This window comes from Equus quagga, chromosome 3 (genome assembly GCF_021613505.1).
Source record: "Equus quagga isolate Etosha38 chromosome 3, UCLA_HA_Equagga_1.0, whole genome shotgun sequence".
Lineage (NCBI taxonomy): Eukaryota > Metazoa > Chordata > Mammalia > Perissodactyla > Equidae > Equus > Equus quagga.
The window spans coordinates 147069989-147081241 of NC_060269.1; positions in this window are offsets into that span (position 1 = coordinate 147069989).

The window sequence follows — 11253 nt, forward strand, 5'->3', positions numbered from 1 at the left end:
GTGATTAGAAAAATCCTAAAGTCTGGCTGGATTTTTCTATCAATTACAACTAAACATATGCTTAAGGCATAAGCAGAGCAGGCATGAGAGAAGACAGAGAAATTCAAGATCAGGAAACTTCTCTAGATCCATGAACACTCGATATCTTTCCACTTGTTGTTTTCTTCAACAGGCTTTGAAGGCATTAAGCCAAATGAGATCAGACAGAGAAAGACAAGTACTGTCTGATCTCACTTATGAGTAGAATCTAAAAATCCGAGCTCAGAGAAAGAGCAGAATGGTGGTCACCAGGGGCTGGGAGGTGGGGAGGTGGGGACATGTTGTCTAAGGGCACAAACTTGCAGTGAGAAGATGAATCAGTTCTGGGCATCTAATGCACAGCATAGTGATTGTAGACAGCAACACTGTATCATAAACGTCAAAGTTAGTAACAGACTAGATCCCAATTGTTCTGACCACAAAAAAGAAATGATAATCATGTGACTTTATAGACGTGCTGGCTAATGCTAAGGCAGTAATCATATTGCAATATATAAAGTATCAAATCGATATGTTGTACACCTTAAACTCACACAATGTTATACGTCAATTATATCTCAATAAAAATAAATAGTAAACAGATAAACTTGTCTAGAACTGTGCAGCTAGGAAATTTATTTTTAAAAAACAATTTTAATTTCGGAAGTTGAAAATAATAAAATTTTATTTTGAATTGCATATACGAAGAGAGTCACCATGTACTTTTAGTTCAGAGAAACTCTGGAAGCCTTAATTTTCCCCTGCCCCAAAGCTGCATGCTCCATTCCCAGAGTGGTAGCCTACAGACAGCACAGGAAGCCACATTGCTGTAGCTGGTGGCAGAAATAACTAGAAGTACAAGTTTGATTCATGTCAGAGGAAAGAAGGTGCAAATGATATCAGAGGAACTGGAGCTCATGCCAAACGTGAGTGCACAGCTGTGGAGCGGTGGAGCCAGGAGCATCAGCAGCAGATGAGAAAGTCAGGAAAATTCTGACCCTCTCAATCTCCTATGGCAACGCTTCCATAAGATCTGCACATCTGGGATAAAAGTCCAAACCCTCCTCTGACACACAAGACTCATCCCTTGCTTACTTCTCAGGCTCACCCTATCGCAGCATCCTTGAATTCTCCATTTAACCCGAGGGGCGTATTTTCTCACCTTGAGCTGTAAGAACATGCCGCTCTCTCTACCTGGCACGTCCATCACTCTCTTACCTGCAGGTCGCAGCCCCATAGTGACTTCCTGCCAAAAGTTTCCTTGACACCTCAGCAATCTTGGAACCATTTATGGTTCCATATATTATAAATATTTACATTTATATAGGGCTTACTATCAGTGAGTTAATCCCCCAAGAACTTTACAGAGATTGACACACTGAATCTTCACAAACAACCATATTGTTGTTGTTATTATTATTATAACTACTATTATTGCCTTCATTTTGTAGGTAAGAAAAATTAAGCATAGAGAAGCCAAGTAGTTTTCCCAAAGTCACACAGCTTGTGAATGTCAGAGTCAGCATTATCAAGGTCACACCCAGACAGTCTCTCATGAAAGAATGTTTCAATTATAATTTTCAGAATTTTTATTTCATTTTAGTGTTTTCACATGAAAACAGTCTTGTCACTAGGCTTGTGTTTGGTTGTAAATAATTAAACTCTATCCCCTAAAAGTGGACAAGAGTGGCCCATTTTGTAAGTCAACCTCAATTGGCACCCCACGCCATCTCAGGTCAGGTAAGAAAATAAAATATGTTCAGTTGAAAAATTTAGAGTAATGATAGAAATGTGCACTGATTGCGTTATCCTCCTATCATCCAAAATCACAAATCCACAAGTACTGGTTACTACTACTGTGTTGGCTAAATGGAAAATTATTTCAAGCATATACCGGTTCATATATACTTTGGTTGGATTTATTTTCCTTTAAGATACATAATTCTACTCATTGTTTATTCATGAGTCGTCCAGTTCCTGGCCAAAAGCGCGTGATTTTAAAGGCCCTATCGACTGAGCTAGCCGGGAAGGAACCCTGTCATTTGTGACAACATGGATAAACCTGGAGGACGTCACACTAAGTGAAATAAGTCAGACACCGTGAGACAAACACTATATGATCTCACTTAGATGTGGAATCTAAGAAAGTCATAGAAGCAGAGAGTGGAATAGTGGTTAACGGCGCCTGGGGGTGGGGAAATGGGGAGATGTTTGTCAAAGGTACAAAGTTTCAGTTATGCAGCATGAACGAGCTCTGGAGACTTAATGTACAGCATGGTGACTGCAGTTAATGACACTATATTATATATTTGAAATTTGCTGAGAGAGTGAATCTTAATCGTTCTCATCAAAAAGAAAAGGTAACAATGTGAGGTGATGGATATGTTAATAACTTGATTGTGGAATCATTTCACAATATATATATATATATCTCAAAACATCGTGTTGCACACGTTAGATATATTCAACTTTTATTTGTCAATTACACCTCAATAAAGCTGGAAAAGGGGTTGGCCCGGTGGTGCAGCGGTTAAGTTTGCACATTCTGCTTCAGCAGCCTGGGGTTCGCAGGGTCGGATCCTGGGTGCGGACATGGCACCACTTGACAAGCCATGCTATGCCAGGCGTGCCACATGTAAAGTCGAGGAGGATGGGCATGGATGTTAGCTCAGAGCCAATCTTCCTCAGCAAAAAGAGGAAGATTGGCAGCAGACGTTGGCTCAGGGCTAATCTTCCTCAAATAAATAAATAAATAAAGCTGGAAGAAAATGAAAGCCTTACAGTTATTAAAAAAATAAAGGCAATTATAAGGGCTTTACCTGGCAGGGCTTAGAGAGGAAAGCTGCCCTCCCCACACAGGACTTGGGGCACAGCCAGGGCAACATGTGCTTGGTCTCAGAAGGGAGTTGCAAAGACTCAGGCCCCTCTGGCTGATCATGCTTTTTGCATATTTGCATTTCCCGCCTGGGATTCATGGTCTTTTTATCCGAGGCCTTGGGCCAAGTTCGCCTTCAAGCACCTCTGCCAAAGCATCCTTATCAGAGAAGGAGGGGAAAACCTTAAAGACACTTTTCCCCAGTCCCCTCAAAACTCAGCACTGTCACTCTTAGCCCTCCCCCTACTCTTCCCCTGGCCCGGGGTCCATGAAACTGTAGGAGCCTTTCCTTTAGGGCTCCCTGGACAAGGAGACAAGCCCTCCTTCTATCTGAGCCACCTGACCGTCCACAGGTTTGCTCTTTCCTGAGGGGAGGGAGATGCAACAGGGGAAGTCAGCACTTACTCTGATTTAGACCCTTGTTTCTACCATCTCAGCAAGTGATTAAAGCCTTGATTGTTACTTCCATTTTGACTTGTTGCTTTAATCAGCCACTCGGACAACCGACAAGTGAGCTCCTGAACATTCTTTAATGAACATCGCTGAAGTCCTACTAACAGGTATTATGAATACAAAGATATCTATATAGTCAACATATTCTAGGCTTACACAAGGACAATAATCTAGGACAGGATCTCTCAACGTCAATATCATTAACATTTTGGACCAAATAATTGTAGAGGGGATGGGGAGGAGGCTGTCTTGTGCTTTGCAGGATGCTTAGTTTAGCAGCATCTCTGGCCACTGCCCACCAGATGCCAACATCAACCCCTTTCCCCAGTTGTGACAACAAAAAATGTCTCCAGCCATTGTCAAATGTCTGCTGAGGGGCAAAATCACCCCAGTTGGGAAGTATTAGTCCAGGAGTTCATGCCAAGCATGGATCTAAGGTACCATATATTTTTTTATATAAATTCTAACTTCACAAATTTCCCATGAAGCAAGTGCCATTATTCTCCACTTTTCATATGAGATAAATGGAGCATGGGTTTGTTAAACAATTGCCCAGGGTCATAGCTAGGAAGAGCTAGAGGCTGGATTTTAATCCAGGCAATATCCCAGCATCAGAGCTCTTTCTCTAAACTACCATGCTGCAAGGTATGAAAGAATGTGCTGGGCATGTAAACAAGACTTACTCACTAGAGGATCAGGGAAGGCTTCACAGAAGAGCCACCATTGTCCTGGGGTTTGGTAGAATTACAATCCCACAAGCCAAAACATTGTGCACACATTCAGCATCTGGAGCCAACAAAATTTCCCACTGCTCCTCCTTTGTCAAAGGGTTTTCACATCCACTCTTGGCCTGTATACATCTTGCTCACCTATCTTTCTTGCATGCACTAAGTTCCACTTTCTCTACAAGGATGTTCCTGAGACTCCCTAAGGGGAAACTCACGACACATCTTGCTTGAATTATTCATTCAGCAATGACCAAGTTCAGCCTTCTGGCAATTCCCTCATTGTTTTGTATCTCTTGTATAACTTGGTTTGTCATCTCCTATCAAATCCTTTTGGGTCAGGTGCTATGTGTGGGTTGATGGAAAGAACATTTACTGTGAATACGAATGTCGTGGGTTAGAATCTCAGCTCAGCCACTTGTTAGCTGCATTCTCCCTGAACCACAGTTTTTTCACCTATATAATGGAAATGATAATACTCAATTTATTAAATAAGACAAAACACTTACGGTGCAGTATCCAGTATATAGCACATACTAGGTCTTTATTAAAGGGCATGTCCTTTAATGTCCTAACATTTGCCTTCCTGTGATATCCTGCACAGTACTCAGAAAGGTGCTGCAAATGTCTTGTGAAATGATGAAAGATTTGCTAAGACATTATCAGAATGATGCAGATGAGCTCAGTGTTAAGAGAAAATAATAGTACAATAAATTTCCTGATCAGGGAAAAGACAGAGGAAGAAATCACATAGGTGCAACAATCTTTCCGGGTCCTTGTTGTGAAGCCTCATCTAGACACCCACACTTCCAACTGCAGACTTCTCCCGCCTCTGCTAACATGCTCAAGGCACACCCTGTGGAGTTTACCAGGAGGGGAAGAGAGAAACTGGAGGCTCAAAAATATGAGAAACTGAGTTAATTCAGAAGAGAAACAGATATTGCTGGCACTCCTGAAAATTAGTGTGACCCAACAGGAGAGAGAACGGGTGATCTAAGTCTCTGTTGGCATGGATGTTACTGTTGGCACTGTTTTTTTGTTGTTCATTTTTTTCCCAGTAATTTTATTGAGATCTTAATGGTTTATACCATTGTGTAATTTTGAGTGTACATTATTATTTATTGATTTCTGATTAGACATCATTGTGCTCACCACTAGTAACCTAATTTTTGTCCGTCACCATACATACGTGCCCCTTTACCCTTTTCTCCCACTCCTCAACCCTCTTCCCCTCTGGTAACCACCATTCTGTTTTCTTTATCCATGTATTTGTTATCTTCCACATATGAGTGAAATCAAGTAGTATTTGTCTTGCTCTGTCTGGCTTATTTCGCCAACAGTGTTTTTTTTTTTCTTATTAGTTATATGTTCTCAACATTTAAGAGAGTTTTGAGGACAGATCTATTTTTAGTCTTACCATTTGACTAGTCTAGCCATTTGATCTTATGCAAATTACTTAACTGCACAGCCTCAGTTCCTCATTTGTAAAGAGGAGAAAAATGCAGCAGATGCCATTAGTATCCCCCCCGCCACTTCTGCTCAGCCTCCACCTTTAAGAAAGATCTATAGAAACCATCCTGCAACTCCTGCCTGGTCTCTTTCCTGGGCAGAGCAAGCCCCGGGTGAGTGCCCCTGGAAGCCTCCTTACCCAACCGTGGCTGGAGAGTTGGTGGAGGAACATGTGCTCACCTTCGTCCCTTGGCTGAGGTAACTGAAGCAATTTACATTGTATCCCAGAAATCTCCAACTGCATTCTCTAGTCCCACAGGGTTAATTTGCTTGATAGCATACCATTTATTGATTGATCGATTGATGAGAAAGACTGGCCCTGAGCTAACAAACATCTGTTGCCAATCTTCCTCTTTTTGCTTTACAAAGATTGTCCCTAAGCTCAAAATCTGTGGCAATCTTCCTTTATTTTGTATGCGGGATGCTGCCACAGTATGACTTGATGAGCAAGCGCACCATTTATTTACTGCCTTGTTTTTCTTGTCTCACTTCCCTCTTCCCTGCTTATACTTCCTGTGATCATTTTTTTAATAAACCACTTGTCTCATGGTCAGCTTTTGGGAGGAACTCAAACCACAACAGAGAATAATAGTGCATAACGCCCGGAGGTGATTGCATATCAAAGGCTTAGCACACTTCCTAGCCCGTTGTATCATCAGGCTGCAACAAGAGAATCAGAAGCAGTAACAGCGACATATACTAAGATTTCTTGCAAGAAATTGGCTATGTGATTGTAGGGACTGGCAAGGCAAGTCCAAAGTCTGTAGGACACACCCACCAGGAAGGGCAGGCTGGAACTCTCAGGCAGGAGCTGAAGCACTCTCCACAGGCAGAATTTCTTCTTCTTCAGGGAAGCTTCAGCTCTGCTGTTAAGAACGTCCAACTAACTAAATGAGGCCCACTCAGATTATCCAGGAAAAACCTCTCTTACTGAAAGTTAACTGATTATGGACTTTACTTAGATCTACAAGCTACTTCAGAGCAATATCTAGATAAGCGTTTGATTGAATAAGTGAGAACTGAAGACTAGACAAGTGGACCCGTTAAACAGACCATCACACCTACGATAAGCGCTCAAAAATGTGAGACTATTAGTTATTCGTTTATATCTGATAATAAAAATAACAATAATTCATTATATAACATTTGAAAGAGGAAAATGGTATAAATACAAAATAACGCCCTTCCTTAAGTCCTCCATGGAAAGATCATTATTGGCCATACATTTTACACACACAAACTATACCTCTGTTTTTGCCCCATTAAACTACTTGTATCCTTCCCTTGCCACTATAGCGAGAGCACTTCCTTACCTTATGTAATATTTTATGACTCTATTTTAATTGCTAGGAAGTATTTTATCTATAAGCATCATATTTTATTAATGGCATACCCTTTGGTTGGGTATGTGGGTTCTTCCCACTTTTTAATTCTTTGATGGACCTCCTTGTACATAAATTTTGGCCTGCAGATTACGTCTGCATATTATTATTTTAGGATAAGTTTCGAAGTACTTAGTAATGAATCTTGCAGTTTCTTGACCTTGATTCTGCAAAAGAAGAAGCCTTGACACGCTAAGGCATATCCGTCGGACGCAGTGATTACCCTCTCTCCCACACACCTAGGATGGTACTAGTTCTGGACTGTCCCTGGGAGAAATTGGGAAAGAGTATACTTGGTTGGGAAAAGCTGGTAGAAGATTTGCAAAATTGACCTAATTTGTTTAAAAATCTATTCATGCTGGGGGGCCGGCCCGGTGGCACAGCGGTTAAGTTTGCACGTTCTGCTTTGGTGGCTGGGGGTTCCCTGGTTCGGATCCCAGGTGCAGACATGGCACTGTTTGGCAAGCCATGCTGTGGCAGGCAGCCAATATATAAAGTGGAGGAAGATGGGCACAGATGTTAGCTCAAGGCCAGTCTTCCTCAGCAAAAAGAGGAGGATTGGCAGCAGATGTTAGCTCAGGGCTAATCTTCCTCAAAAAACAAATCTATTCATGCTGGAATTTCTAGCCTGTGCCTTTTCTTTACAGAATTTTCTTAACAGAATTTTTAGAAGTATTTTGTGTTATTTGTCAGTCTAGAAAGTAAGGGTAGAGGATAGATCAGTTCTTGTTGGATATCAGGGATGGGGGAGGACCGGACTTTCAACGGGAACACAGGGAGCTTGTCAGGTCCCGGAACTATTCTGAACCCTGATTTTGGTGGTGGGTAAATAAATCTATGTATGTGTTAAAATCCATAGAACTGTACACCAAAATAAGTCAATTTTATTGACTGATTTTTTTAAAAAAAGGAAAAATGGGAAAAGTGGAATGATAGACAAAAAGGGAATGAGGTTGTGGATTTTGTGCACAAAGATCAAGGCATGTGTTCTTCTTAAAGTTTAATGCCATAATTTGGAGCACTTTACATTTCAGATCTTCCTTCTGACTCCTTCGATTTAGGGCCAATGGTGGTTTGTATCATCATTTACAACCAAGTAGAAATTATGATTGCACTTTATAAAAAATTTCTTTAAATGAACAAACTGTCTCAGTAAAAAGATGAATCTTTTCTACCTTGATTATTTTCAAGTGAGGATTTGTTTACATTTTCCATATTCATTTGCTAAGCTTTTTCTGAGTTTATAGTTAGATTAAATCTTTTAGCTCGATATTAAATCATACAAAGATATAGTCATCAAGAATTGTGTAAGGAATGTCAGTGTCATGTTAAAAAAATATGGAAACTCAGTAGAAATTTTAATGTTATCGTAATGAAAAGTATGGTCTGTACATTTTACTTGCTTTTGTAAGTCTGGTCGGCAGACACTGAAAGTCTAAGGGGCCTTAGTTTGGACACAAGAGATCTAATCCCTTCGTTGTCCCTGACCATCCCCTTGGAGAGACCCCAAGCAAAGCTGCTACAAAACGACAGCCAATGTTGATGCCTTCATTGAGCCAATGCTCTAATAACCTCCTGGAAGCTGCATTCACATGGTATAAAGTGATCCTCACCTATTATCAAATGGCAGCTGCTAGTCAATGGCTCTGTTTCTGTTCACCTGTATGCTTATCTCTCCATCATGGACAAAGAATCTTTGAAATTGTTTCTCACCTTTGAAGGTTTTGGAATCTGTAAGGTAATGAAACTAATGCTAATGGCTCGTAAGATTCACAATAAGTAGACAGCGGGGTCCTCTTCAAGGCACTCCATTTTAAGTGCGTGTCTCTGCTCTCTGCCCTCCCTCCCTGCCTGGGACTAACTTCAGAAGGTTCTACTTCAAACCCTTTCAAAACACTGTCTATCCAGTGATTTGTTTTGGTGGAAGAAGAAGAAAGATGAGCACAATGGCAAGATTTCAAGTTAGCCTTACGGTGATCTTTTAAGAGTCAGAAAGACCCTTCTGTCACTTGTCTCTGCTCTGTCTCTGCTGTGATTCAAGCCCCCACCACCTTGCAGTAATTGCCTTACGAGTATCTGCCACCTGCTCCTGCCACATGGATGTGATTTCTCCAGGATGGGTGCAGATCATGTGGGCAAAGGCAAATCTGAGACAGAAAACTGCAGCCTCTAGCAGGTCTGACTTAGAGGTGGGGACCCCATGGGAGCTTAAGTGTGTTCCAGATGGTGCAGTTAAGGATATCCTTGACACAAAAGAAGCGAGCAAGACCAGCGTAAGACCCCAAGCAGAAACAAAATAAGTGTTTGTTATAAAGCCAATTTTCTGATTTAATCATACTCTGTTTATTCTTCTTTGATTCTCCTTGATGCTATAATCAAGGCTCAATAGAGACTTAGGAGCCCACCAGAAACACTCCTCTTTCCTTCCTGAGTTTGGAAACAAGCATAAGAAAGACACAAGAATCAGAGAGATGAAGATCCAAACCATCAGCCGTGTTGCTTATTAAACTGGGATTGAGGGACTCAGACTGAGGCCAGGTGAGCTTGCTAATACTTCCTCCTGAATTAGACAGGTTCATGCACATAGCCACCACACAGAAGGGCTACTCCAGGCCTCACCTGGAGGGCATGACTGGGATCAGACCAGAACACATGTGTTCAAAACACAGAGGAAAGTGAGCTATGCAAGGATGTTCAGCTCCTCTACCAAACTCACCAATCAGAGAGGCAACCCCTCCTCCCATGGAGAAGAATGAGTGAGGGAAGGAAAAGAAGCCAGGAGCCTTACCTGAGCTGAAGGCCCCCGTATGGTTACCACCACATGAAGGAAATTAAACGTACATCCTCCTCCTGCTTAACCAACCAGCTGAGCCAAAGACTTTGTAGGCAAGAGACACACAAGACAACACTTTGGCTAAAAGAGAACATTACTTCTGGAGGGCAGCTCGGTGGTGCCAACAGATGGCAACGCCCTCAAGGACAATGTGAGAATAATGAGAATTTAATTGCTAATTTGGGGGATTCCGAGTTTTATACTGTGACATTGTGGTGGAAATGTTAGTGTGTTAATAGCAGAAAGGAAGAAATCAGCTCTCTATCCTATTACACCCCCAAGGGAGACGGCTTTCGGCCACAGCTGTTTTGATATGCCCCTTGGAGTGTGGGGTAGTCTAGGCAGGAGCTTAGGACTCCCATGGGGTGCCTACCACCAGTGGATTCTGTATTAATAAGGATGTTGTAGCTCCCCCTTGAGAAGTTTGGGGCAAACTTTTCCTCAAAAATAAAAATCTATTCATGCTGGAAGTCTAGATGGGAGCCAGCTGGTGAGTGTGGAGTGGCGTGTCAGAGGTGAGAACTTTGCCTTGAAAAGTCTGCAACAAAAATGGCATTCTTTGAAGTCCCTTATTTGTTCTGTCTTGAAAACTCATGAGATTTTAACAATCTCTCCCACAATACTTCTGTTTTTGCTTTGATGTAAAAATGGGGTTTAAATTACCTACCATTAAGTAAAATTGACGCTTTTTCGAAAGATGTGGTATGCTCTGCCCTTGGACCTGCATATCCCAGGCAGGTTGCTGATAACTTCCCACACCTCATCCCATTGTACACGCTCCTGTTCTGAGAGGCACTGTTTATATACAATTTTCACTTACCCACCCATCCAACAAATATTTGCTAAACACCATAATTATTTGTAAGACCTTCTATGTCATAAGACGTAGTCCAAGTCTCAAGGAGTCACGACTTCTAATAGAGAAGTTTAAATTTTCATTTATAATAAAATACCAAATGTCAAGTGTTTGTTCCAGTGATTGGTGCCTAGTGGGCATTTTTTTTAAAAAGCTATTTTTTTACTAGTCTCCTGTTCTCTCAACTAACCTCATGATAGTGGTAGCTGGAAGATACATAAGGTCCTTTCAAGTGAAGAATTACTGAATTAATTTACTCTATTGTTTGCTTATTCTGGTGTATCATGTTTAAAAATGTTAAGCCTGTGGTCTGAAAACCCATGCAAAACATCACTCCTATGGAAAAAACTCACTTGATTAATAGAGATTTAATTATTTCTCAAAGTATTAATTACTTTTGAATAGAGAAAAGACCTGGGGGATATTTAGAGAGCTTGTTTTCAGAAATAAAATACCCATGGAGGTATTTAGTCCTCCTCTGAGAGTTTTCACATATCATTTGTGCAATGACGTTATTAACACTGTTAAGAGCAAAGAAAATTTCGAGGGATATAGTAGTTATCCAAAGCACGTCACTCAGAATGAAAGTTAAGTAAAAGTGT